Below are 27,905 nucleotides of genomic sequence, written 5' to 3' on the forward strand. Positions count from 1 at the left end.
TTATTATATTCTTACGCTGTATCTGTGCGTATTTAAGGTGATTGTTTATCTACAGTATTGTAAAAAAGTTTTGGTTTATTGCACGGTACATATATACAAACTAAATACATGCTTTGTAGTCAAGTAATGAGTTATTTTTAGCATTTCAATACCACGCAACTACAAAAATATATAATATATTGTGTGCAAGTGATGCTTATAAATTTGATAATATAGATATCGCTCTTCAATCATCAATACTACAACTATAGTTGCCTCTGTTGATCAAATGATGGATCGTCGGTGAACTCATAATTAAATTAAAATTTTGTTTTTATATCATCGGTAACCTTATATTTTTATGGTATTATTATAAACTACAAGATTGTCTTATATTTTAGATAGTTTTTTATCACAGTCTCTAGATTTTTTGATATGGAAATTTCCAATTGAAAAGGATAACCTATATAATTCATCATTTTTTCAGTCAAATTTGAACGATAAAATAATAATAAAAAGATCGATGACCTAGAAATTTTTTGTGATTTTTGGAAACTATGTTAATCCAAAAATGTATTTATAAAGTTTTATTGAAATCTCTAGTATTATTTAATCCTTGCATACCTCCTTAAGCAAATTTAATTGTTTGCTGTGATCCATCAGAATATTGAAGACATTAAAAGGTAATTAATTGCCTCTCTTAAATTATTCAGATATTCGAAATCATTTTGTATTTCATTTAAATGGCATTATTTTTGATTATTTTGGTCTTTACTCAAAATTATTAGTTTGCTGTTTCAAAAAAAAAAAAAAATATTTTTTGTGAAAAAAACCCTTTAAAACTTTTACTTCACTGTGTATGGTAAATTTTACCCAAAAATCTGAGGCTCTTTTGACAATATGAACAGTAGTTTCCTGATATTGTTGCTCGTTTAGCCAAGAAACTGCCGGTTCAATGGTCAAATAAACTCGATTTATTCTGTTGGGATCAAATATACTTATATTTTATCAAGATTTTAAATAATAAAATAATATAATTAAGCAACGCAATAATGTATGCAATAATTTGTGAAGATTTTAACTGATTAATAAAACTGACACCATTAACCTTTATTTTTATGCACGACTTTTTTTTATTATACAAATTGCATGAAAACGCACCTTGTTGAAGAAGATTGACATGACCTTCTGAATAATAAATATGTTATAACACATTTTTCAGTAATTTTCTTATCAATTATAATAATTTTGAACATTGAAAAAGAATTACAAAAGAATAAAATAATTTTATGAATTCCAACCATTAGAAAAAAAAAGTGTGATAATGCTACAAGGGCAAATGATGAGTAAAAGGAAATCGCAATTTAACATTGATAAATAAAATATATTTGTTTTTGATATAATTTGCTAAAAATATGTGAACAAAAGTTGTAAAAGCGGAAATATTTACTTGAAAATGTTAAAATGTAATAACAAATTTTATTGATTATGCGTCCCACGCATGGCATAATTAATTTATTATAAAAATTATGATTAATTAATTTATTAATTAATTTTATTAAATTGAAAATTTTAGATAAGGTGAGAAACCACTTGTTAATTACTAAAAGCCGTGGAGATAATGACCTTACGAGAGAACAATAACTTTCTTCCTGATTGCTTACGGATGTACGAGTACCAGGGTAATTTTGGATATATGGCTTGATTTTTCTTGAATTCTACAAATTTTAGGTGGAATTGCCCGATTAGCCCGATTATTGAAATTAATAAATGACTTCAAATAGAAGAGATATGTAACATTGGTCTTATGGGAAAACGGTAGATGGATAATATGTTTTGATAGATTTTTCCAAAACTAGTCAGTGCTAATTAAAAAAAAACTATTTAAATTAAAGTTAAATCCTTCATAAATTATTGAAAAAAAACTCGTTGTGCTCGACTAATTAAAGATGAATGAGCACGGTAGTAGAGACGCAAATTAAAAAAAATATATGCTTTTAATTTTGATGGTGAATTATGTTATAACTTGACAATATAAGACGAAAAGAATAAAATTTTTCTATATTTGGAGTAGTTTTCAAAATATTGAAAATTGAAATTATTTATTTTTCAATATTTCGAAAACTAAGGCAGAAATCGAAAAATTGTATTCTTATTTTTCGTCTACATTCATGAAATTATAACAAAATTCACCATCAAGGTGAAAATAAGGTATAAATAATTTCAACCACAAGTCTATACTTGTCTTAGCGCTCGTACTACCTTAAATGAAGTACTCACACAAAAGTCACATGAAGTTTTTATACGTGCTCATCTCCTCAATGTCAGCCATAATTAAGGATATTTTCTTTTACTCGGAACAGAAACCTAAACCATTGCGGAACAAACAACTTCTATTTAAAATTTTAAATTCTAAATAATTAATACTCACAGCAGAATATTCAACTAATAATTTAAAAATATTCGGTCACGTAAATGTTTTTATTCATTTATAAAATCGTTAAGCTTGATTAATTTTTCTTGTGAAATTATGTTTTTAACTGTATTCAAAGACAGTATCATTTGGCGACAGTGTTGTCGCCAAGTGTAGCATTTCGTTGCTGTCGAGCCGCTTTCATGCGCAAAAAGTCAAAAAACATCGCCGATATTTTTTTTTTTAACTATGTAGGTACTAGGTGTGCTATGAATTTTAAGGCTTGTTAGCATTAACATTTATTATTAGTTATTATACGAGAGAATAGATCTCAGTTGTGAAGAAAGGGCGTTCCCAATGGTCATACTTTAGAAACTATCAACTTCCTGGTGAATTTAACGGGTGTCAAAGGAGCAGCTGCCCACTGCGTTCGTGAAATAGGGTTCTACAAGGGGTTTCAAAGTGCATTTAAAAATTCAAAATTCAAGAAAAATTCAGTTCTGTGTCACCACTATTCAGTTATATTTATGCAAAATGGTCAAGGAAAATCTCAACATACAATTATTAGCCATTAAGGTCTTGGAATTTTACCTGTTATACTCTAAATTTTACCGGACATCCTATTTTAATAACCGCAAAAAAAACTAGTGTTATAAGTTTGACCGCTATATGTATCTGTCTGTCTGTGGCATCGTAGCGCCTAAATGGATGAACGGATTTGGATTTTTTTCGTTTCGTGAAAGGTAATTAAATGGGGAGTGTTCTTAGCTATGTTTCAAGTAAAAGTTCAGAGCTCCGTACAGGAAAAATTTCTCGGTAGTTTTTTTAATTTTGTAAATTTTACTTGTACATAACCCTAAACTGCAAACTTTATGAATTAATGAAAAATCTACTTTAATTTTTAATTAAAAAAACTGTATTTTCTATTAAAATAACTTTTTGCGTTTCCTTTGGGACAGACTTTTCAAAAGGCTGGTTGTATAAAAAATTGCCAATATTACCTTACACACATGGTATTAAATTATCCATAATGGATCATCATCCAATGATGATCCATGCGACAATACAAATTAAACCATTAAAAAAATTCTGAACATCTCATACAAACCAGAAACAGTATTTATTTTGATATGTTTTCAAAATCATTAATTAAACAAAATACAAAACAACAACATCAAAAAACAACACATTACAAACATTTAATAAAAAAAAAACAAGATTAATGAACTTTTGGGATGATACTAAAAACAAATACCTACATAATAATGTAATGATTAATAAGGAAGAGAGTGTTTTTGTGTTCGTCAGACTCATTTGTGTTATTATTGTTGAATAATTTTTTGTGTTTTTATAATAAATGAATTAAATTTTCATTTCTATTGTATTCATATAAAATATATCAGTTTCAATTGTTTATAATTATACCATGTATATACGGAATATATCAAGGTATACTAAGTTTAGTTTCAAGTTTGAAACGCATAAAAATATTGATGCTATGAACCAATGGCGTAGCTCGTCTTGGAGGGGCCCTGTATTAAAATTAGTTGTGAGGCCCAAATGATGGGTAAACATTTCTTACAAAAAAATCAAAATGCTTGCATTAGATTGAAATTAATATTGATTGATTATCACTTCCCCCAAGAAATTGAACTACCCAAACAATTCAAATTAAATATACACTATTCTTGCCTTTTTTCGGAAAATTGATTTATTAAATTATCTGTAGCTGAAGACTTCAGTTTTTCTAAAATTTTTGCCTCTATAGACAATAGTGACAAGTTTGGTAGAATTTTTCTAATTTTGCTTCCAAACTTTAGGGGCCCCTGTAGATACGCCCCTGCTACGAACATTATTTTGGTACTGGTGTTCATATAACCACTTAATTAGTCCATTTTCGGTTGTATGTCTGCCCTCCATTCTGTCAACACGATAACTCAAAACCGAAATGAGATATCAAGCTGAAATTTTTATGGTGTACACAAGACGTAAAAGTAAGGTTGAGTTTATAAATGAGAGACGTAGGTCAATTGGGTCTTGCATCCGTAGGACACATTTTGTTAACCATCAGAAATATAACAGAACTTTAATTGTTAAAAAAATGTTCCATATAAAAAAAAATAAACAACTTTTGTTTGAAACATTTTGTCGTAAACATCACTGGTTACCTGTGGTTAATTAGGTACAAACAAGTGAAACAAACAATTGTTTGAGTTAATTGTGGAAATACCATGTATAGACAGTACTGATTTCTCTATTACATTACAAGTATACCTATTCGCTCCGTGTGTGAGTTTCGTTTCCATGGTAACGATACACTACTTTAAGTATAGAATTGTATGGATGCATATATAATTGTATGGATTGCATTTAAGACTTACATTGAAAATTTAATATTATTGTCTCACAAATTTAAATAAATAATTATGATAATTTACATTTTAAAAATAATATTTGTGCAATTTGATTTCTTATTTTCACAATTTTTAATGCATTAAGTTTAATTAATTCAAGTTTTTCAATAATTTTAATTTGACATTTCTATAACATTAACATGTAAAGAACTGCAAATTAGTCATAACAGCCTCCTTTAACGCTAAAATTTTTCACTGGAAGCGCTGGCATCGATTTTATTGTCCCTACCATGACTACACACACAACGAATACATGTCATGATAATACATACTATAATTTGCTAATGTGTGCCCTCGTGAGTAAACAGTGATGTTTACAAAAAAATGTTTCAAACAAAAGTTGTTTATTTTTGATAAGAAACATTTTTTACGTTATACTTTTGTTCTATCTCTAACGGTTTACAAGATAGGCCCTACGGACCCAAAACCCAATTGTCCTATTTGATCATTTACGAACTCGACCTCACTTTTTACGCCCTGAGTGCGCTGTAAAATTTCAGCTTGATATTATTTTTCGTTTTTGAGTTATCGTGTTGACAGACGGACGGTCGGACAACCGAAAATGGACTAATTAGATGATTCTATGAACACCTATACCAAAATTTTGTGTGTAGCATCAATATTTTTAAGCGTAACAAATATAATAAGTATATTTCAAATATACATGGTATAATTATTTAGTATGTATTATACGGGAATTTCAGTTATGTGTGTATTACATTTACGTATATTTGGCTATCTAAGATTAGGTGTCTTTCTTTACTTACATAACGTCTTTACAGTATAGTTCAACAATTAACTCAGTTAATTGTCTGTTTTGACTTGTTTTTTTTTTTTTTTTTGTTAAATTTTGTATTTTTTTTTATCTGATGTGAAGATTTTTGTGTAAATTTAAATACATCGTTGATATTTTGTAATAGGCGTTAATGAAGTGTGAATGATATGCCATTTACATATTTTATTTTTTGTTAAATTGTCAAATTTTTTAAGAAAACAATAGAAAACAGAGTTTATCGAAAAAAAAATCCGGTCCGACGCTGTGTTTCATTCACACTAAAACCCTATTGAAGCTGTGTGATACATTTTGTGCTCACATCGAATGTGTTTTTTTTTACTTTTCTATTAATATTAAGAGGATATAAAAGATGATCCAAATTAAGTTTCGTAACTTTAATTTTAAAACAAATAATATTAATGTGAGGCTAATTTCCAAAAATGATGTCAGCCAAATGGTCGGCTCTGAACTTCCTGCGACAGGTCAAGGTAATTTTTCGCCAATAGTTTGGAGGATATTAGCTTTTCAGAGAAAGCAATCCAATGGTGTATTCTTGACAGAACGTTTCGATGATACACACGCCTTACCCTATCTACAATTTTTACAGTTTTCTCGAATGAACCCTTCGAATTTGCACAATGATGCAAATTGTCTCTGATTAGGACGATTAAATTGACCATAATCTTCCCGCAAAATCTATACACAGTTTTTACAGAATTGTTATTTCTGTAGTACAAGTGAATAATTAGAGGGTTGAGCGTTGTTAAGTATGAAATAAGCGGAAGTATTCACAGCATTCTAATTTACAGAGCTGCAAACATAGGAAACTGAAATTGGATTGAACTATATTTCCAATATTTGACCTAATATTTGAGATATAACATATTTAATATCCAAAGACTATCCATAAACCCACAGTGATGACTTATTTCTTTTAAATATATTTTTACTTCAATCAAAAAGATTTTTTATACCTGCAAGGTTTACAATTTGATTAACAAAATAATATTAGGTAGGAACAGCTAACAGTTATTATCAACACTCACAACGTTACACAGAAAGAAGGTGCATTTATGTTGTGATTCGTCTGTTACATGTAAAGTTAGCTGTAAAAATTGCATCAATTGTGAATAAAATAATAAGTTCATGTAAATTATGTAATGTACAAATTATCATGTAGGTATTAAATTACATGTATTTGAAATGTCTTATAAGGCAGGGTTGTGTTTTATATAGAAAGATGAGAAGAAATTCTTAATTAATGGAAAGAAGTAAGAAGCAAAATTAGACTTAGTTTGATTAAGGCTGTGCTATATTTAAGGTAAACGGTTTCTTTTCACTCCGAGGTCGATAATTCATTGTACTAGCCTAATCTTAGGTTTAAGTGTTGCCAGTCTTTGTGCAAAGTTCTATATGGCTTTCGTGATTTTCTTCTTGCTGATTCATTTTGGTCGATATCGTTATAATTAGCGATTTTCGGATATTTCAATAATCTATTTCGTGTCACAGTAGAAATACTCAATTTTTTCTTTACATAAACTGTCGTTTACGATCTTTCATTTTCAAAAGTTCAATCCTACTGCGCAATAGATTTAGTCTCTTTATTATGCATACATTCATGCCATCTGCATTTCTATCTTTCGGTCACTAAACTTTTTAATTCACCTACTTTAGGGCTGCTCTTTTTATATCCGTATTTATGCCTTCGATCAAGTTTTCGATTTTATATAATCAAACTTGACCTCACTAGAGTCAGTTATATAATATTATTTTTCCGCCATATTGGACTTATAATGACGCCACTTGACGTCACGATGAATTGTCATTCAGATAAACATACTTGCAAAATTTAAGCTTCATCGATTTTATCTATTGGAAGTAAAAATACACAACCCTGGTTTCAAATCCATATAAATTCAATAATTGATGATATGACCAATTAAACGTCGCGTTGTCAGTTTGTACCTACATCAGGTAAACTGTAAAATACATCATAATAACACAATTTTGTGTAGTTTGTAAGATATTTGTATGGAATATTAAATTATAATTTTATTGTATTTGCATTTAATTAGTATTTGTAGAAACACACACGTAAGTGTGTAACTAGGAAATATGTGTAGGTTACTAAACTTTATACGCTTGTCTATAATTTTGTTGCTCTGTGCGATATTGTAACTTAATCTTATAGGTCCATCAGCCCATAATGCAAGCGAAATTTGCAAGCTCATTTTTGTCTATACCACTTAAAGGATTTATAAAGGTATGTTTGGGAATAAAGAAAATTTGGATTTTTACGTGGTTCGAGTGATAAATTTATGAACAATATTTAATGTGTAAACGATCTCTAGGCCATTTTTGGAACTATGTTCCTTATCGCACGTTATCGTTATGGTTTGTTTGCTGGTTGGGAAGTAAAACCAAAAAAAGTGCAAAAAAAAAAAAAGAAACGACACCAAAAACCGACCATTTTCGTCTAGTTTACCAACCTAGGAAACTAAAACTTTTCAATCGATTCAGCGTCATTTTGCCTCTTGAATTTTTGTGAAGATGCAAAAATATTTTTTTTATTTATCAATTTGTATTTTTTATCAAAATTTTATATTTTATCATTTAAAATAATTAAGTTGTGAAAGTTATCAGAAGTTAAGGATAACAGAGATACTTTCAAATATGTAACAGGAAATTTTAATGTTATGCCATAATAAATATCCTGATCTAACCAAACGTAATGTACGCACATATTGGGTAGACTACTAAATCAGAAATATGTTTTTTATATACTAATATTACAATTAATTCATTCTATAAAAACTAAAAGTAGCTATAAAATTAAATTCTTTAAAGAATCAAACAAGTATTTGACTTCTAAAATGAATACCAGAGTTTTCATAAAAATATCTTGTAAATAAAAATATTAGGCGCTACATTTATAATGTATCAAGTTACGAAAGGAATATAGTTCTTACCGGATGTCCCGCGACACCTCTCGTTCTATTTTCAATTTATATTCTAGAAAACTAATACCGCTGGCGATAATTTTCCTCACAGGAAATAATTCTCATATCATGAATTATTTAATTCAAGTTTTCCAATTAATTCTATATCCATATTTTCCTAACAGAAATAATTCTCATATCATAAATTATTTAATTCATGTTTTCCAATTAATTGTGTTTCAAAAATTTCAATCAGCTGTACAATTAAATATGTTAGCCAGTCATCATTAAATAGTAAAGGGTTTTCGTATTATAATAATGCGACTTTTAACAGCTGGAACTCTGTACATTTTACTTCATGAGAGATATGGAAATTTGAAGAGGGTGATTCGCCAGTAAGAGTTGTATCCGTAAAGTACAAAATTTTGAATTTTTTCGAAATACAAAATATTTTGGTATTTTTTAATCAGTTTTAAGCAAAAAAGTACTCATGTTGAAATAAAAGTTCTTGAAAAATAAAAATGCAATATTCGATTGTTAGAAAAATATTATTTTTTTTGGAGGAAATTCGTTTGGCTAACGCAGCTGCTGCGCTACGGATTTTTATTTCTATTACTGGCGAGTCATCTATAAAAATGGAGATAATTTGAAAACAATTATAAATTCATCGGAAAAGGTTAAAATTCCTTAGTTTTGAAAACATTTTATGATTACCTTATATAAAACAAAAATCATCTCAAAACAGTTCTTTACTTTGTATATTTAAAGCAACAAACTAATTGAATGGTAATTACCTACAAAAGATTGACAATATCCGTTTCAAAATATTTCGGTTTGATTGTGTAGTCGTAAGAGACAAGACTTTCTCACAATTACATATAATCCACCTATTATTTCAACAAATAAATTTGTGTCTTTTTTAAATTATTAGCTTGAAATTTGGGAAGCAATTATCCTTTCCATTATAGTTGTTTATTTATTAAAATAATAAATTTTAATATTTTGAATCGAAATATACTCCTACGAACAGTGATATAAAATAAAATTCATTTAATATGAGCGATATAACAATCAACATTTTTTTTAAGTTTTATAAATCGAAATCTATTACGTTTACAAAAAAATTCAAATAAAATTGTTGTTATAATAAAAAAGTTATAACAATAATGTTTGACTTTAAGGGTTGCCGAGTTCGAGTCCTATAGCGTTTCTCATTAGGGTACGTGCAACATCTACTAGAGACTACACGACCAACCGTCGAATGAACCACTTTAATGTAATTTTTGGCTCAGAAATACCAAAAAGCCGATTTTTATTAATTTTTGAAATAAACAAGTGAACAAAAACAATTGACTGAGTTAATTGTTGAAATATCATGTATAGACTGTGTTGATTAGACTGTCACATTACACATACATACATGTCACACATACATAACTGGTATTCCCATATAACACATACTATATAATTTGCGGCTAATTTGCGCCCTCACGGATAAACACGATGTTTACGAAAAAATGTTTCAAACAAAAGTTGTTTATTTTTATATAGGAAACATTTTTTACCTGTAGACTTTTGTTCTATCTCGAACGGTTTACATGTGAGTCCTACGGATTCAAGACCCACTTGACCTATGTTTCTCATTTATGAACTCGACTTTTTCACTTTTTATGTCCTGAGCACGCTGTAAAACTTTCAGCTTGATATCATTTTTCGTTTTTGAGTTATCGTGTTGAGAGACAGACAAGCAGGCGGGCAGACAACAGAAAATGGACTAATTAGGTGACTTTATAAACACCAATACAAAAATTTTGTTCGTAGCATCAATATTTTTAAGCGTTAGAAACTTGGAACTAAACTTAATATGCTATGATATATTTCATTAATACATGGTATAATTAATAACTTGCTTATGATTCTATCGATTTTATCGAAATAAACTATATTTTTAAAATTTTTGGGTGTTAATTAAGCTAAAACAAAAAAAACGGAAGGAATTTTTTTTTAATTTCTAGATAGAAAAAACTTTAGCATGGGCTTGTAGTCTATTAGCCATTTTTATAAATTTTTTACTGGAGCTATTTAAAAAAAAATATTTAATAAACATTATGTAAGAATTTGATGATGTATACATAGCATGATGGGATTTAATTTCATGCCCTCTAACTGCACATGATACAATTTTACAAATAAAGATGTACAGAAGTTATAGTTTTGAAAGCAAAAGCAAAACGATTTATCATAATTAAAATATAATGGGTAATGTGTTATAATTATAAGTTTGCACTGAATTAATTACTTTATATTTTATAAACTAATACACTTAATGAATTTTTAATAAGGTTTAATAATACAATTTATGTGTGCATATCTCAGGAACGATTATTATGTTTTCAAGTAAAACTTATCTATCTAATAATATTTACGTTTAATATGTGCAATTGTACACTGTACCAAGTGTTTCAAAAGTTAAGTACTTGTGTATAAAAACGAAAGTAAATCAAAGCAAGTGAAATTTACAAATTTTAAAAAACCGCCGATAAATTTTTTGATTCGAGATTCTAAACTCGCACTCGAAACATATCTGAAAACCCTCTCCATTAAATTTCCTTTTTCTTTAAAGCTTTTTCTAAACTGAGCCGTTTGAAGATCATCGGCAATTTTTTAGTTTTTTTGGGTACGGAACCCTAAACTCGCACTTGAAATATAGCTAAGAACATTCTCCATTAAATTGCGTTTCAAACGAAACAAAAAAAATCTTCAAAATCGGTTCATCCGTTTAGGCACTAGGATGCCACAGACAGATAGGCACACACACACATAGCGGTCAAACTTATAACACCCTTTTTTTTTAGTTCGGGGGGTTACTTAAATTTGTGTGTCAATTGATGAGTATTTAATATGCCTTCTATATAAATTTCGATAAATTAATTATTCGAATGGGGGTATATGAAGAAATCGTAATAAATGTTGGTGTTTTAGTCATTAAATGCTTTTTAAAATGTTTTACCATTTACATACAAAACTTTTAGTAATATTCCTCAAGTTTTAAGATTTAAAATCATGAATTGTGCATAAAACACTTCTTTTGGTAAAAACACTGACTTTGATTATTCAAATTAAGATGAGTATTTCTGTGGACTGTATTATGCATTTTGTTAAAATATATCCCCTTCAGGATACACAATAAAAATATTTAGCTAGATTATAAAATTATTTTGAATTAGTTAAACCATTTATATTTCGCGAACTCAACTGCTCGAGCATTCGGCTGTTGGAGCTAGAATTAATACGACCAAAGCAGTTACATTTCGAAGTTTTTTAAATTTTTCGTAAGTTTTTTATATTATCATTAAAATTTCGTTCTCTTTCAGCGGATATATCGTTTTTAAACAATTGTTTAAAAGAAAACGTATTTTTAAAATTTTTATGTATTAATTCTAGCTCCATCAGTCCGAATTCTCGAAAAGCAGTTGAGATCGCGAAATATAAATGGTTTAGCTAATTTCTTTTGATAGTTAATTTCTCCTAAACCATACAGAGAATCGATATGATTTTTTTTACAAAAGACGTATAATAGGTGATTAATTGGTATCATATTCAATTTACGGTATCGAAAAACCTTAAAGAGTTGAAATGAAAATGGTTACATAATTTAAAATTTTATTTATTAATTAATCATTCTTGTGTTGGCCTTTTGTGAAAAATTAATATCGATTCTCTGAAAAATGCTGACTTTGATAGTTAATTTCTCAAGAAACAAAAATTTGAACACTACCTATTTGGCTGTGAGATATTAAATTTGCTTTTATTTTTATATCTGATCGGCATTTCAATATCACATTGAAAGTATTTTGATATCTAAATCAATATTTCCCATGCTTACGAAAAATATACGTTGTGTTTTTGCTTCATTATGGGATTACAGAGTAGAAAATTGTACAATCCGTTAGCCCGTACTTTTGTAATACATGGTGTGGGTATGACTTGTAATAGACATTAATATTACACAATACAATAAATGAATATGAATAGACACTTAAATATCATATTTTAATAATTTTAATCAATTTTACGTAACTTGAGTAATCAAAAAAAAAAAAAAAAATTAAATTTGTACGTATTTTGTATACTTATTTATATATTTTGTGTACTTATGTGTTTAAAATTATTATATTATAATAGGTAATAAATAAATTATTATTATTATTTTAACAAATATATTTATTTAATATTAATGTCTAATTATGATGGGTTATTATTTTTTTTAAATACTTTTATATTTGTAGGTGTAAAAAGTTTTTATTTTGTTAATATTTATTGAATTTTTGATTTATTATGATGGCTGCAACACATATTTTATTGTATTTAGCTGGAGTTGTCCAAGTTATAAAAGACAGGTCTTTAGTGAATGGTACGTGGCATTAAAATAATAACCATTTCTTAATATACTTATAGCTGGGAAAGAGACCTTTTCTAGATCAATCGTCTTCAAATTATGGAACAAAAAGAACATTGATGAGAATATTGCCCTAGTGACCGCTTAGCAAAATTGAAAATATTACTCATTACTCCGCTTCGGGAAAAAAATCTCTAGTGCTACTGGCTTTAATGAAAAAACAATAACTTCTTCGTCTTCAACATTATTGGAGAGATGCTCTCTAGAAAAAGGCAAAAAATTTGAGGTTGGATAATGCATTAAATTAAAAATCCCAGGTTTTTCAATGCCATTTATTCGACAATCCTGCTAAGGAAGACTTTATCTACCAATTTTAATTAAAACCTTTTTACAAGTCATTTTATAGATATAGAATATTATACCGATGTAATGTTTCGCCAAAATTATGGTTGTTAATTGCATGCTTTTTATAAAGATACCAAATTTAGGTTGGCTATATTTGGATATATTTTTTTGGTTTGTTTTGGCAACCAAAAACTTTTGTTTAATTTCAATTAAAATGATTTAGAATTAATATTGCTGTCAGGCTGAATGCTATTGAGTGTTATTTTACATAAATTTACTAAGGCAGAAAGAAAAGTAAAAAAGAATGTGAAATAGATAAACCGAATGGAAATTTGGTTGGCTAAACTGGAAATTTCGGCAGCAATGTTCACATCAAGAATGAGAGTCTGTACAATCAATTTTACAAGAAAATAGAGAGCACGATAAAGTACAAATTTAGAAGAATAGCACTTACCAAAAATTACAAATATCAACAGCACAAGAGCAACCTTTTTAAATAGCGAAAGGAATCGACAAAAGCATGCTTTAAACACCATAAGAAAAAATTTCTACAAAATAAATAAATCAATCAACGCATTCTATAATCGTTCTGTAAACTTTTTATTCAAAGGTTCATTTATTTACTATTGTGGCGCTAAGATCTTAAAAATATTCTCGGATAATGATTGTTTCGACAAACTTGTTTGAGAATAATATTTAAGCTGATTGTGGAGAAGCCATAGACTGTTGTTGTTTAATAGAATATTTGTTTTTAAAAGTGCAATGAATTTTTTGTTTTTTATTTTATAAAATGTATGTTACATCATTTTTTCATTTTGTTAAAAATATTATTTACTGGCTTTATGAAATACAAAAATTTCTTCATTAAAAATTCAATGGATTCAAGAGGTTTTAAATGTTTAGTATACCGAAACCACAATATATATGGTTCAGAAGATTTAGTATACAGTCACATGTTTTGAATCGTTATCTATTCAATTAAGTCAAACAAATGAGAATGAAATAGGAATTTTACAAGGACCAGTATCATCACAATATTAGAAGCTAATAGAAGCATTTCGCTGTTCTTAAAAGTAAAGATCACCACGTTATAGCCTCCACCTCTCTTGCTCTCACTGATCACCCTTCCATAATACTCAAAATAGGGTTAGAGATTGTTTTACACAAGTAAAATATATGTACAGAATAAAATTTTGGTTAGATGTTAAGTATAGCCTTGATTCGTTGAGTGTATCGGAACAGGTGGCCATGAATTGTATATCGTACACAATTTTACAGTAATCTTTAATTTATGATTCAAAATGATGGAGTAGTGAAATGCCATAGACTAAATTTTATTTTTTTAAATATATCTTTGTAAATTATAGCTCAAGTGTTATTCTGTCGTATGAGCTATATTATTGTGCAGTTTCATTCAAATCCATTTAGCTAGTTTTTGCGTGATAGCGTAACAAACACACAAACAAACAAACAAACAAGCATCCAGGAATATAGGGACTCTAAATTGTTATTTAAAATGACTACCTCTCTATTAAAGTATACGCAGTGAAACTGCCGGTAAAATCTAATTTTTACATAAATAATATTATTATCTTTAAATAATTTTAATATTTTGTTGGATATCCATTCAACCTACACACACAATAATTTTGTTTATAAAAATTAAGAAAATGTTTAACCACAAAAATGAATTTCTAAAAGTGTTGTTATGTACAATACCATAACTATATAAATGTAAAATTCATAGTAATTTTTAGACCGTAAGCCCATCATGAATCTTATTTTCCTTGATTCTTTTTGACTGTTTCTTATCGCACGATATTAGTTTGCTGGTTGGGATAAATCCAAAAAAACTGCAATAGACACCAAAAACCGCATCTAGGTTACCCAGGAAACTAAAACTTTGTCAATCGATTCAGGTTGTCATGCGTTTTGAAAAAAGGCAAAAATCTTTTTCTAACTGTCAATTTGTATTTTTTGTCAAAATTATATGTTTTATCTTTTAAAAAAATTGAGTTGTGAAAGTTATCAGGAGTTAAAGAAAACAGAGATAAGTACAATGCAATTTTTTGGATATGTCATAATAAATATCCCGATCAAACTAAACGTATATAAGCGTACTCACTTATTGGGTTGACTACTAATTCAGAATTATGTCTTTTTTTAAATTAATATTAGAATTATTTCATACTGAAAAACTCAAAGTAGCTATAAAATTAAATTCTTTAAAGAATCAAACATGTATTTGATTTCTAAAATAAATACCTTAAATTTTCAGAAAAATATAGTGCTACATTTATAATGTAGCACGGTACGAAAGGAATATAGTTCCTACCGGGTAACCAACGACTCGATCTTTTCTTTTTTCTAATTTTTTTGTTTTTAAATTGAATATCTTTGAAAAAAAAAGAAAATCGAAAAAGTTGATTTTCATAAATTCGACACTCGAGCCACGGCTAAACTTGAACCAAGGTTTCTTTATTATTAAAATTTATCCTTAACAATCCTCAAAAAGATTTTCAAAAATTATCACAGAAATTTTATTTCATTATACGCTCACGATCTAATTGTATAAATTGTAGTTCTAATGTTCGGTAACCTCTCTATTATTTTAAATCTCCAATCTAAAAAACCAATGAACTTCTTATAATAAATGTAATATTCTAGTTTTGAAATGAAGTCGAACCAAATATAGAATAATGGATTTTGCTTGTAATTCCGATCATTACTGTCAATTTAGAAAAATTAAAAAAAAAACTTGAACATATTATGCAAAGGTTTTATCTTTAAAATCTAATTAAAATATTTTCTTTTAAAGTCGAACATATTTTAATTTTATAAAATGAATAATTCAAATACGTTAACTGATTCAATCATGTTAAAGGAGTTATTACTACACAGATTGATTTTTTAAGTTATTAAGACATTGAATTTCAAAATTATAGTTCAAAATGCCCGTAATAATAATTTCCTTAGCCTTAATTAAGGAATTGTATAATTATACAATTCCTAATTCCAAATTTCCGCTTTCCTTAACTTGGGAACTAAGAAAGAGGATATTATGAAAGTAGAAAATTGTTCCAAAATTGTTATCAAAAACAATTTTGTTGGAAACATTTTTTTGAAATCGATTAGATTCCACAAAAAATATCAAATTTATTCGCATTTGTCGTACAAATTTTATTAGTTTTTGAAGAGTGACGAGTTTTTAACGGAAACATTCTATTTCTGAATCCTTTTGAGGTTGACATTGAAAAGTCTATACGCCATCAGTTTTCGATAGAAAAAAAATACCTAATATTCTCCCTGATTTGAATCGCAGGAGATCGTGTAAGTCTATTCGAGTTGTACATATAGTAAAAAAAGAAGGAGAGGTATCATGGTGCACCTGGTAGGAACTATGTTCCTTTCGTTATAAATGATGTATTTTTGAATAACAAGCACAATGAAGGTCGACACCACGAGGTCAAGTAAAGTTATACCCTAAGAGCTCAGTGACTTTTTTGAGTACGTATTTGAAGCACATTCAAAATATTAAAGTTGATAACTTGCGATTGTGTGGATGTTGAAATCGACAACCTGACTGGCAGGTTGGGAGGGGGGGTTAGTGAGCTATGAAATTTTAAATTTGCAATTTTTTCTATGCATAAAATGTTATTGAGGCAATTTGAAATTTACACAATTTTAAAGTCTACTACTCAATCATACGAGTTATCATCGCCTGGCATGATTTGGTGGGCTCTAAAAAAGCCTGGCAGATGATTTTAATTTGAATTTATTATACTCAATAATACGAGGTATCATCGCCTGGCATGATTTGGTGGGGACTTAAATAGCCTGGCAGATGATTTAAATAGTGCAGTTAATGAATCTTAATTTAGGATCGACTGTCTAAGTTTTTTGATATTTAACTGATTTTGATAGTAGAGTGTTTAATTGACAAAAACAAATCTTGAATGAAATGATGTACAAGATTTATGAATAAACAACTTTTTTAATTCATATTATTCAACATTTAATTCGCCCAAGTCTAGAAATAATAAATTCGAGAAGCAAGTGTAGGATGAAATGAATGTAAAAATATTACATTAAACTGAATCGTTAAAATGTTAAAAGTAATTTATTTTCATTTCGATAAAACATCAAACAAATCTGATACAGATAGATCAAAGATAAAATTAATTTTTGTACACAAACCATTGCCCACACGCCTGTAAGCATTTTTATATTAATTACTAGTTTATGCGAATAAATATTCCAAATATATCCTTAAGCAACTTTATAAGACTTATGGCTTAGAAAAAAAAAGTATTCGTTGTGTGCGTAGTCATGGTAGGGACAATAAAATCGACGCCAGCGCTTCCAGTGAAAAAGCGCTTGCTTTTGGCGATAAGGGAGGCTGTTATGACTAATTTGCAGTTCTTTACATTTAATCTTATGGAAAATGTCAAATTAAAATTATTGAAAAACACTAATTAATTAAACTTAATGCATTAAAAATTGTGAAAATAAGATGTCAAATTGCACAAATATTATTTTTCAAATGTAAATTATCATAATTATTTATTTAAATTTGTGAGACAATAATATTAAATTTTCAATTTAAATCATAAATGCAATCTATACAATTATATGCATCCAAACAATTCTATAATTAAAGTAGTGTATCGTTACCATGGAAACGCCTCCTATAAAACTCACGCACGATGCGAATATTGGAAATAACTGGCTTTATTTCTTTGTAAAGGATGATCCGAATTGTCATCATGTCCGTTACATTATTGAGTGTCTGATTCATTGAAAAACTTTTTTTATACATTAATTAGACGTTGACGGAAAACGACCACAAAACCTTAGTTGAACATTGGAAACACTATATCTTTGTATTGAATTCAAATACTTGTTATACACCTTTGTAAAAAACTAAGCGAAATAATATTTAATATTTGCATTGAAAGGTAATTCTTTATAACAAATTACTTACTTACAATATAAGAAACAAAAAGTCATTTTCCGTTTCCGTTCAAATAGAATTCATATTAATTTAGATTTATATACATTGTAATTATGTTAATTTTTTTATTCATTTCTTACATATTAAAATTACTTATGGATATTAATTTAAGTGATAGACATTTTGTTTAAGTATGAAATTAAAAATAATATCATTTCGTTCTATCGGTTTTATCTGTGTTATTTATTAGGATTCCGTTGCAAGTACTAATTTGGATTGTTCTTCTTTGTTTCAATTAACTTATTTCAATGATGGTATATGAAGGGCGGAATCTTAACAATAATATTTGTTAAAATATCTCTAAATTATTCTGTATTTTAAATATTTTTTACACTTAATTAACGCGTTTTTAAACATTACCAAAATTTTTTTATGTTATAACGGTGTAAATAATGAATTAAAAATCTAAAAAAAATACATGAATATTCCCTATTATATCACTTTTTGTTTTGTTAAAGTCCCTTCGTTATCCTTGTTTAATAAAAGACAACTACTATGTCTGAAGACTATCACTGGTGTGCGAATAAATAAAATTTTCAATGTCTCCTAAATTAGTCCTCAGATCGAAATTTGGCCAAGAGCTTTTTTTCTCCCCTTTTTTGAGATTATTCCGAAAGTGAAGAGGTCTGCAGTCAATTATTGAACACCCTGTATATATCGTCCTATAACTTAGAGCGTGTATATCATCGACGCGTACGTTCAGCTAAGAATATGCCATTGTATTTCTTCTTGTTGTGGTTTTCTTAAGAGTCGCGTCCATACCAACAAACCTGCAACGTTGGAGCACCAACAAGGTAACATTGGCCAAGTTATCAAAAATTACATCGAACGAATAAACTGCTGCAGAAAGATCAAATTTGATCATTTGTCTAACATCATTTTTCATAATAAATAGAGTTTACTTAGTATTCGATTAATAAAAATAAAACTAAGTTTAAATCACGTTCTGTGTGTTTTTTAACCATCGAAGCAAAAAATAATTGTTATGTTTTGACTACCATGTGTATGTCTGTCTGTCTGCCTGTCTGTGTGTCTGTGGCATCGTCGCGCCTAAACAGGTGAACCGATTTTGATTTTTTTATTGTTTCGTTTGAAAGGTAATTTAATGGAAAGTGTTCTTAGCTATGTTTCTAGTGCGAGTTTAAAGTTCCGTACCCAAAACAGGTGAAAAGGTAAGCGATGATCCTCAAAATCGGTTTAGTTTGAAGAAGGCTCCAAGGAAAAAGGTTATGTAATGAAGAATGTTTTTAGATATGTTTCAAGTGCGAGCTTAGGGTACCGTACCTAAAATTTTTTCGGGTGTTTTTTAAATTATGTAAATTTTACTTGTGTTTAAAATTTAAGTTAGACAAATGCTTGTAGCAACTGCTACAACCATACTTGGTTCGATTAGGACCCACATTTCTTCACTATATGTTTGTGAAAAATGATTTTACGGTGATAACTTAACATGAAATATAGAAGCACGGTAAACAGTTATTTGTTTTTACAAAATAATAAAAATAAACACTATATTAGCGGATGTGTTAATTTATCAGATTTATATAATTTCTTTTTGTTGGTACATTATACATAAAATATAATAAATATATTATAAAGAAATAAATTAATATAATTTTATATTTTGACAGAATTGTGCAAAAAAACAAAATTGTTTAAGATGATGATCATTATAATTAATCTTAATAAATAAAAAGAAAAAAAAAATTAAAACTTAAAAAATTTAGGTGAAGGTTTTGCTTATTTTACGAAAAGAAACAAAATTATGTAAGTATTTAAATGCCCAATGACTGTCAAAAAATTTAATAAATAATAGTTTTAAAAAACTTACAAACACGCTTTTTAACTAGCTGATCTAAAAGGTAGAAAATAATTTCTTTAAATTCAAAAAAAAAACATTTTATCGTAAAAAAAGCGAAGGGTGCTAAATTTCAATTATTGTAAATATTTTATAGATAGATATTGGTAAAAGTAAAGTCATTTTAAAATATCTTAAAATGCACCCACTTTTTTTTACAATAAAATTATTTTTTTGAATTTAAAGAAATTATTTTCTACCTTTTAGTTCAGGTAGTTACAAAAGCGTGTTTTTTAGTTTCTTTAAACTATTATTTATTTTGTGTTTTTTAGACTATTATTTATTTATCAAAAATTCAGTATGGTGGGAGCGCAAATAAATGTATATATTTTCAGATATGGAAATCGTTATATTCCTGAAAATCCTGATCAGGATAATTAAATAAACGTATTAAATTATTGTATTGTCATCGGTCCTTGATAAGTATGCCAAATTTCGCGAATTAATCCGACGTTTTGAAGGGGATCAAAATCATGTTCAATGTTTCCCTTACATACTTACATACTAACACACGTATGAAGCTAATAAAAGCGTGTTAAAAAGAACAACAATTTTATGTGAGACACAGTGAAGCAAAATTCTAAACATTCCAAAAATTACTACCATTTTCTAGAAATGGTTTGTTTTCCTTAAGGAGTTTTCTATTCCTTAGGGATTGACTTAGTTCTTGGTTGACAGACACTGAAAAAAACAACTTTAATAACTTCTTAAGCTTATAAATTGAGATTTTTTTCGGCTTCACAAAATCATGAGAGTTTTTTTATAAGTATTACAAGAAAATAAGGATTTGAATAAACCGTATCATCAAAGAATTCGAGGCTTTTAGTTTATTATTGGCTGCGCAATAAAATCGTTCAATTTAACGCTTTTTGAATTTATTTGTCCATAATTTATTTTTTATGGTAGTTTTACTTTACCAACTTCTAAATTTGTTTACTTTTTTATAATTAATTTCAAAATAAAGGCCACTATAGAATATAAATGTCTTTTTCTGAATAATACCAGAAGAATAATTCGACTGCAAGGTTGTGGGTTTTATAATTAAATTCAAAGTTTAAATGAAAATAAAATTCTGTTTTTTAGAAGGTGTTCCACGAATCATGATGATTAAGTGTTTTAATACAAAAATATAAATTGAAACCAACTTGCTCTAACAAAAACAAAGGACAATAATTTCTAATTGAAATTTAAAAATGAAACAAATAAAGAAGCATTTCATATTTATAGGGGAATTTAACATAAGCTATTCAATTATATAGACCCGAATATCTACTTCAGACCTGTATGAGATTCATAATGAATACCGGAAGCTTCGTCAGTGATGACTTCACTATGGACAATCTTTCTCATACTATTGTTTTGATTGTGTTTAAAATACGGCCGTGTTATATATTTTGAGAACAAACACATTTTTTTTAAAGAAGTTTCAGGCTAACCTGCCCGGTTTATAAAAGGGCAAATGACACGCCAGAACAGTTGGGAATGTTCTTAAACACAAAACAGTAGGTATGGTTGTAAAAACAAACATAAAATAATAAAACTTAGTGCAAAGATAAACAACGAAGAAATAAAAATGGTTGATAAGCACATATATCTTAGAACTCTGATAACCAACGATGGAAGGTTTGCAAACGAAATAAAAAGACGTATTTCTTTAGCAAAAATAACTTTCAACAAGTTAAAACGAATTTTATGTAATAAAGTTATGAGTTTAAACACTTAACAAAAAGTTCTACAATCGTGTGTGTGTGGCCAATGTTAACTTATGGTTGTGAAAGTTGGACAATTAATAAAAATTTGTGGAAATCCTGGAAGCGTGTGAAACATGGTGTTGGCGTAGAATATTGAAAATAAAATGGACTGACTATACCTCGAATGATAAAGTGTGGCGAAAGGTTGGACTGAAAAAATAAGAATTAAGTAGTGTTCACAAAAGACAGTTGGAATTTTTGGGACATATAATTAGGAAAAGGAAGTTAGAATTTGTAAAACTAGCGGGAAAGGTAGAAGGGTGTAAAAACGAGGTAGAAGACGATTAATGTATCTAAATAGCTTGCCATGTGAAAACGCAAACGCCAATCAAATTATCTAATATTATTATGTAATATACAAACATGAACCTTATTATTATTAATGACATACCGTTTGATATTGCGGCAGAATGTCCATTTAAAGTCTGAACGAGATTCTCACTCTTCGGCTCCAATTTAATAGGGGAATTAGAGATGAAACAACTTAGGTGGGGTTGTATCCCCATTTCCTTAGAAATAGGTTGACTTAATGCAAGAAATGCCAAGAACCTACATATCCCAACCGCCTTAGGGTGCAAGAACCTTTACACTTTTAATTTTTTGCTAAATTTGTCTATCATAATTTTAATATATTTAACCTTAATAAATATAGGTTGTTATTTCGTATTTTATTATTAATAGACCTGTTCTAAGTTTGACCCAGACTCCCCTACAAATATATCATTTTAACAGCCACATGACAGAAAATAAAAACAATTAACTCATTTATAAAACATTTATTAAATTTAGTTTTTATTTTAATTAAAATTTTTTAATGTTAACTCTTTTTTCGTCTTTATTGATAAACAGTTGGTGAAGTTAAAAATATTTTCAATTCAAATTTTTTTAACGAATTTACTCTTTAAGGGGCACAATAGTTGTATTTTAACTTAAAAATCTCAAATCGTTTTGCTTTAGGCTATTATGCGCAAATTTTTGATTGACGTTTATAATTTCTTTGAGAATTCTTTTAAATATTCATTGGTGAAAAAAAATTTATAAAGAAAAGCAGTTTTCCAGATAAGAATGGTTAAAGTTACAATTGAATTCCTAGGGCGACGATTTTACCCTTTACTCTATCGATTTGAAATTTGGATATGTTATAGGTATTCATATTCTATCTGCCCTGGATACTCTGTTTTAAAACAAGAGTTGATTGTTGAAATACCATGTATATACAGTGTTAATGACCCAATCGTTTGTTTTTTTACGTCATGTAAATAAAGAAAGATATTACTCACTCTTAAATAGCCACACACATGTTACTGATATTGCCATATAATACATACTAAAAAATTTGAACCTAATATGCACCCTTGCGGGTAAACAGTGATGTTTACGAAAAAAGGAACATTTTTTACATTTAAACTTTTGTTCTATCTCTAACGGTTTACAAGATGGCGCATAATTGACCTATGTTGCTCATTTACGAACTCAACCTTAATTTTTACGTCCTAAGCACGCTTTAAAAATATCAACTTGATATCTCTTTTCGCTTTTGAGCTATCGTGTTGCCAGGCAGAAAGACGGAGAGAAAGGCGGACAGACAGACGGACATGCAACCGAAAACCAACTAATTAGCTGATTTTATGAACACCTGTACCAAAATTTTGTTGGTACCACCAATATTTTTAAGCGTTATAAACTTGAGACTAAAATTAATATACCTTGTATATTTTTCATATAAATGGTATAAATATCCTGTTAATTTTCATTTTTTTACATTCAGGTACAGTGGAATAAGAAAAATTTCTATAGTTCTTGGGCAGATAAAATTGCCTTCCCATTAAAATGGTAAAATAATAAATAATCACTGGTGGAATTTTGTTTTTATTCTTGACAAAAATAAATTTTTATTTAATCTAAATTTGAAATGAAACTAGAAACTTTTACTCGTTTGTTATCCGTACAACAAGCTACTTTAACTTTTAATAAAATAATAATTATTTTTTTTTTTACTTTTAATTTAATTTTTAATTTTATTATTATTATAAGTACTTACTTATTTATTTTTATTTTTACATATACAAAAATATCATAATATAATTGGGTTAATTACATTTTTTAACTAATATGTATGCAGTGTAGGTACACGACTGTTGTTTTAATGAAAAAAAATTAAAATATTCGGTCAAATTTTATTGAGTGCGTGCAGTGTAAAGTACTTTACTGTCTACGTAAAAAATAACAGTGCAAATATTTTCCCATCGATTTTTAACATCTGTTATGAGTATAGGGTTCATTTTTTAGTAAAATCCCACCCTATTGATGTACTGAACGGATAATCATAAACGGATAAATTTTTAACCAACAAATAGTTTGGTCTGTTTGTCCCTGTTTCAAAACATTTTTTATTTTCTTGTAAAATGTTAAGAAACTGTTGTAATCGTGAAATGCGTATTTTGAGAATTCCTGAATCAGTAGTTCAAGAATCATGAAGTTGTTCTGTCAAGCATAAAATAATACTGGATGCCTTGGATGAATCCTATTGTTTTCGATTTTTAGATGGCAGGCGTCCTCCTTTATTCAGAAAGAGACAAAAAAATTTTTCTTACCTCCGGGCGAAAATTTCAACAAAATGAATTGCCGCTTTCCAGCTCCGCCGGGGAGAAAAATAGTATACACACCCCGGAAGCAAGTAAAAAATGTCTCAGATATCATGTTTATCACTCTCGGTTTCATGAGACATTCTTTACTTTTGCTCCCTAGGTGTTTAATATACTATTATTATTTACTATTCAGTCGCCTCATATAATTACAAGTATTTGTCCATTTTTATCATGCTTTTGTGTCCAAAACCTTTTCAGGACCAAGAAAAGGGAAACGATCCACTTACAGGAATTTTCATAGAGGAAAAAGTTAGTAGACTAAGGATTACTAACCCACATCTCAAGTTCAAGAGATATAGGTACTTATCCATGAGGCTTTGGTAAAATTAGAGGAAGCTAGACAATATTCGCTCCGTTTAAGTTTTATTTCAGAAGTTTCCATGGTATAAATAATTTTATGAATTGCCATACAAGCCTATAGTTTCTATAGTCATATTTTAAATAAATCGTTCGAAGGTTGCGTTGCACTTAATTCATTTGCTCCCTCTAGTTTTGTTTTGTATACAACGAATAGTAACCCATATCTTTCCACGTCGCGTCGCATTCTAAAGCGATCCTAGCTATATTTAATTGGCTCCAACCTGTATCTATTGTTAAAAATATGTACAATACAAATACATATTCAAATTAGTTTGTTTATTCAAATTTGTTATAATTATTCACAATTCATTTGCTATATTTATGTATATTAGTTACATATTTCACACTTTGATACATTTTAAATAAATATATTTTGATAAAAGATATTAATTAATTTGTTGTTGTTAACTAGTTCCACTCGTTAAGTTCTATTTTTGAATTTATAATCGATTCTACGTTAATGTAGGGGAAATCTCTGTGCAGTATGGTTAGTAAAGGCGCTGAGTAGGTAGGTTTCGTATGCATTTAAAGGTCCCACCGAACAAGGAGTGTATTTCGACGTAATTTGACCCGTTGAATCTGAATTTTCGTACTTGAGAGACATTTAGAAAAATATATTCCTAACAGCTCAATAAAAATGTCAGAATATTAGAATTTGAAATAATTATAATTTTTATCGGGAATGCATAAAATTTTTACTTAGGGTTTTTTATGAATAATCTGTTAAGTCGTGAACAAAATGATGGTAAGATAGACAAAAAAAAACTACAGCTGTTAAATATAAAAAAAGGCGTCAAAAAATTAAAAAAGGTGGTTTATATATTCTGACATTTAAGTTAATAATAACAATAAAATTCCGACATTTTTAGTGATCTGTTGTGAGCTATATTTAGAACAATTTTTACTATTTTTGCAGTTTAATATGGAAAACCTCCCTTTTACTAACATATATTTGTATCCAAAACAAACATAATATATGTTAACAAACAAAAAATTCATAATAATTAAATATTAAAAATATTTAATGAAGGCCATACTCACTTATTAATATCAAAGTCAATGACAGAGAATAAAAATAATAATAATAAAAATTATCATTATCGTGGACCGTGGAACTACTACATTAAAACGTACAATATGTATAATTGTCACTATATAGCATCAGGGTCAACACTACATAAGATGGGAAAGTTGTCAAGTCCACCTTACCTTTGACTTACGTCAAGTTGCAACAAAATTTCGATGAAAAGCTATATATTGTAAATGAATACATATTATAAATGAATCAGTCAAAGAGCGAAAGAGTAAAAACCATTCAAAAAGTGTAAACGTTTGGCTATAATTATAACAGGTTTTACGACCTTATTGTGACTCTCGTGGTCTTTTATAGTATCAGATTTACGATGCTTCGAAAGACTCGCTTGTTAATGGAACGTTTAAATTTAAAAAAAGGACAAATACGACTAAATTTCTTTATTCCTGCTATTTATTTAAAGCCACCATTTAATTTCTCTTGTATGTATGTATGTCCTGGGATTTTGCAATCCATATTTCATTCACTTCCACTGTGAAGCATCGGGCTACAACTATATCTTCGCATCGCTTCCACCATATTTGATAAACATAAATTTTTTAGTTTTGAATTAAAAATTTACATAAAAACAAGTGAAAACAAACAATTGACTGAGTTAATTGTTGAAATACCATGTATAGACAGTGTTGATTATTCTGTCACATTACACATACCTGCCACACTTATACAACTGATATACCCATAAATACATAATATACAATTTGCGTCACTCACTTTTCACGTCTTCAGCGCGCTATAAATATTTCAGCTTTATATCTCTTTCGTTTTTGAGTAATCTTGACGGACAGACAGACGGCAGACGACAGACAGACAGTCAACCGGAAATGGACAAAATTTTTTTCATAGCATCAATATTTTTAAGCGTTACAAACTTGGTACTAAACTTAATATACTGTGTATATTTCATATAAACATGGTAGAATTACTTTCTTTGGGATAAGCTTTTATTGTACTAAAAATTGAAAATTGTTCCCCAAAAAGATGCTATTCAAATTTTTATTCTTCTATTTAGGGTCAAAAACAGATAGGCCAGGCTTGGAGACTATCGATATTGTCTTATGATCCTTTATTATAATCAAATAAGTTAAAAATGCAGGCACTTGGGACAAAACATATGTATTTTAGCCAGAAAAAGTCCATTATTAGCTGGGCCCACCTGCACAGTGGACCAACCTAGATTGCTCTCTCCTACCTGTGTGTGTGTATAGAGTTGAGTTGGGTCTGTATCACTGCCCATTTTATTATAAAAATAAATAATTTAAAAATGTTCTCACTATTGTTGTGTGTGCGTTAAAGTAATGGCATTTTATTTAATATTATTGTATCCATCTTTTATTATTATTAATAATAATTTTAATTATAACAACAAAAGTCTTCAATTGTTATATATATTTACAGAATGCCACAGAATTATTGTGCAGGGAAAATGCTAGACGAATGAAGTTATGTATTTGCTTTTTTTGTTTGCTTAATTGAAAAAGTGTTCTGTCTCTAGTCTTGAAGGTTGTAAGAGCGCCAAGGCAAGTTTAGACTTTTGGTTGAAATTATTTGTATTTTGATGATGATTTTTGTTATAACTTCATGTATGTAGACGAAAATACAATTTTTCGATCTGCCATAGTTTTCGAAATATCGAAAGCAAAATAATTAAACAAAACTTGCAATTTTCGATATTTTGAAAATTACTCCAAACAGAAAAATTTTTATTTTTACTTTTCGTCTTATATTGTCAAGTTATAACATAATTCATCATCGAAATTGAAAAAAAAAAAATATATTTTTTGACTTGTGTCTCCACTACCGTGATCACACAGTCGGTCACAACGGATTTTTATTTGTTTTCAATAATTTATTATAACGTTAAACTTTAATTTAAATAGTTTTTTGTTTAGTTTCCACCGACTAGTTTTAGAGAAA

Source organism: Chrysoperla carnea, chromosome 2, assembly GCF_905475395.1.
Source record: "Chrysoperla carnea chromosome 2, inChrCarn1.1, whole genome shotgun sequence".
NCBI lineage: Eukaryota > Metazoa > Arthropoda > Insecta > Neuroptera > Chrysopidae > Chrysoperla > Chrysoperla carnea.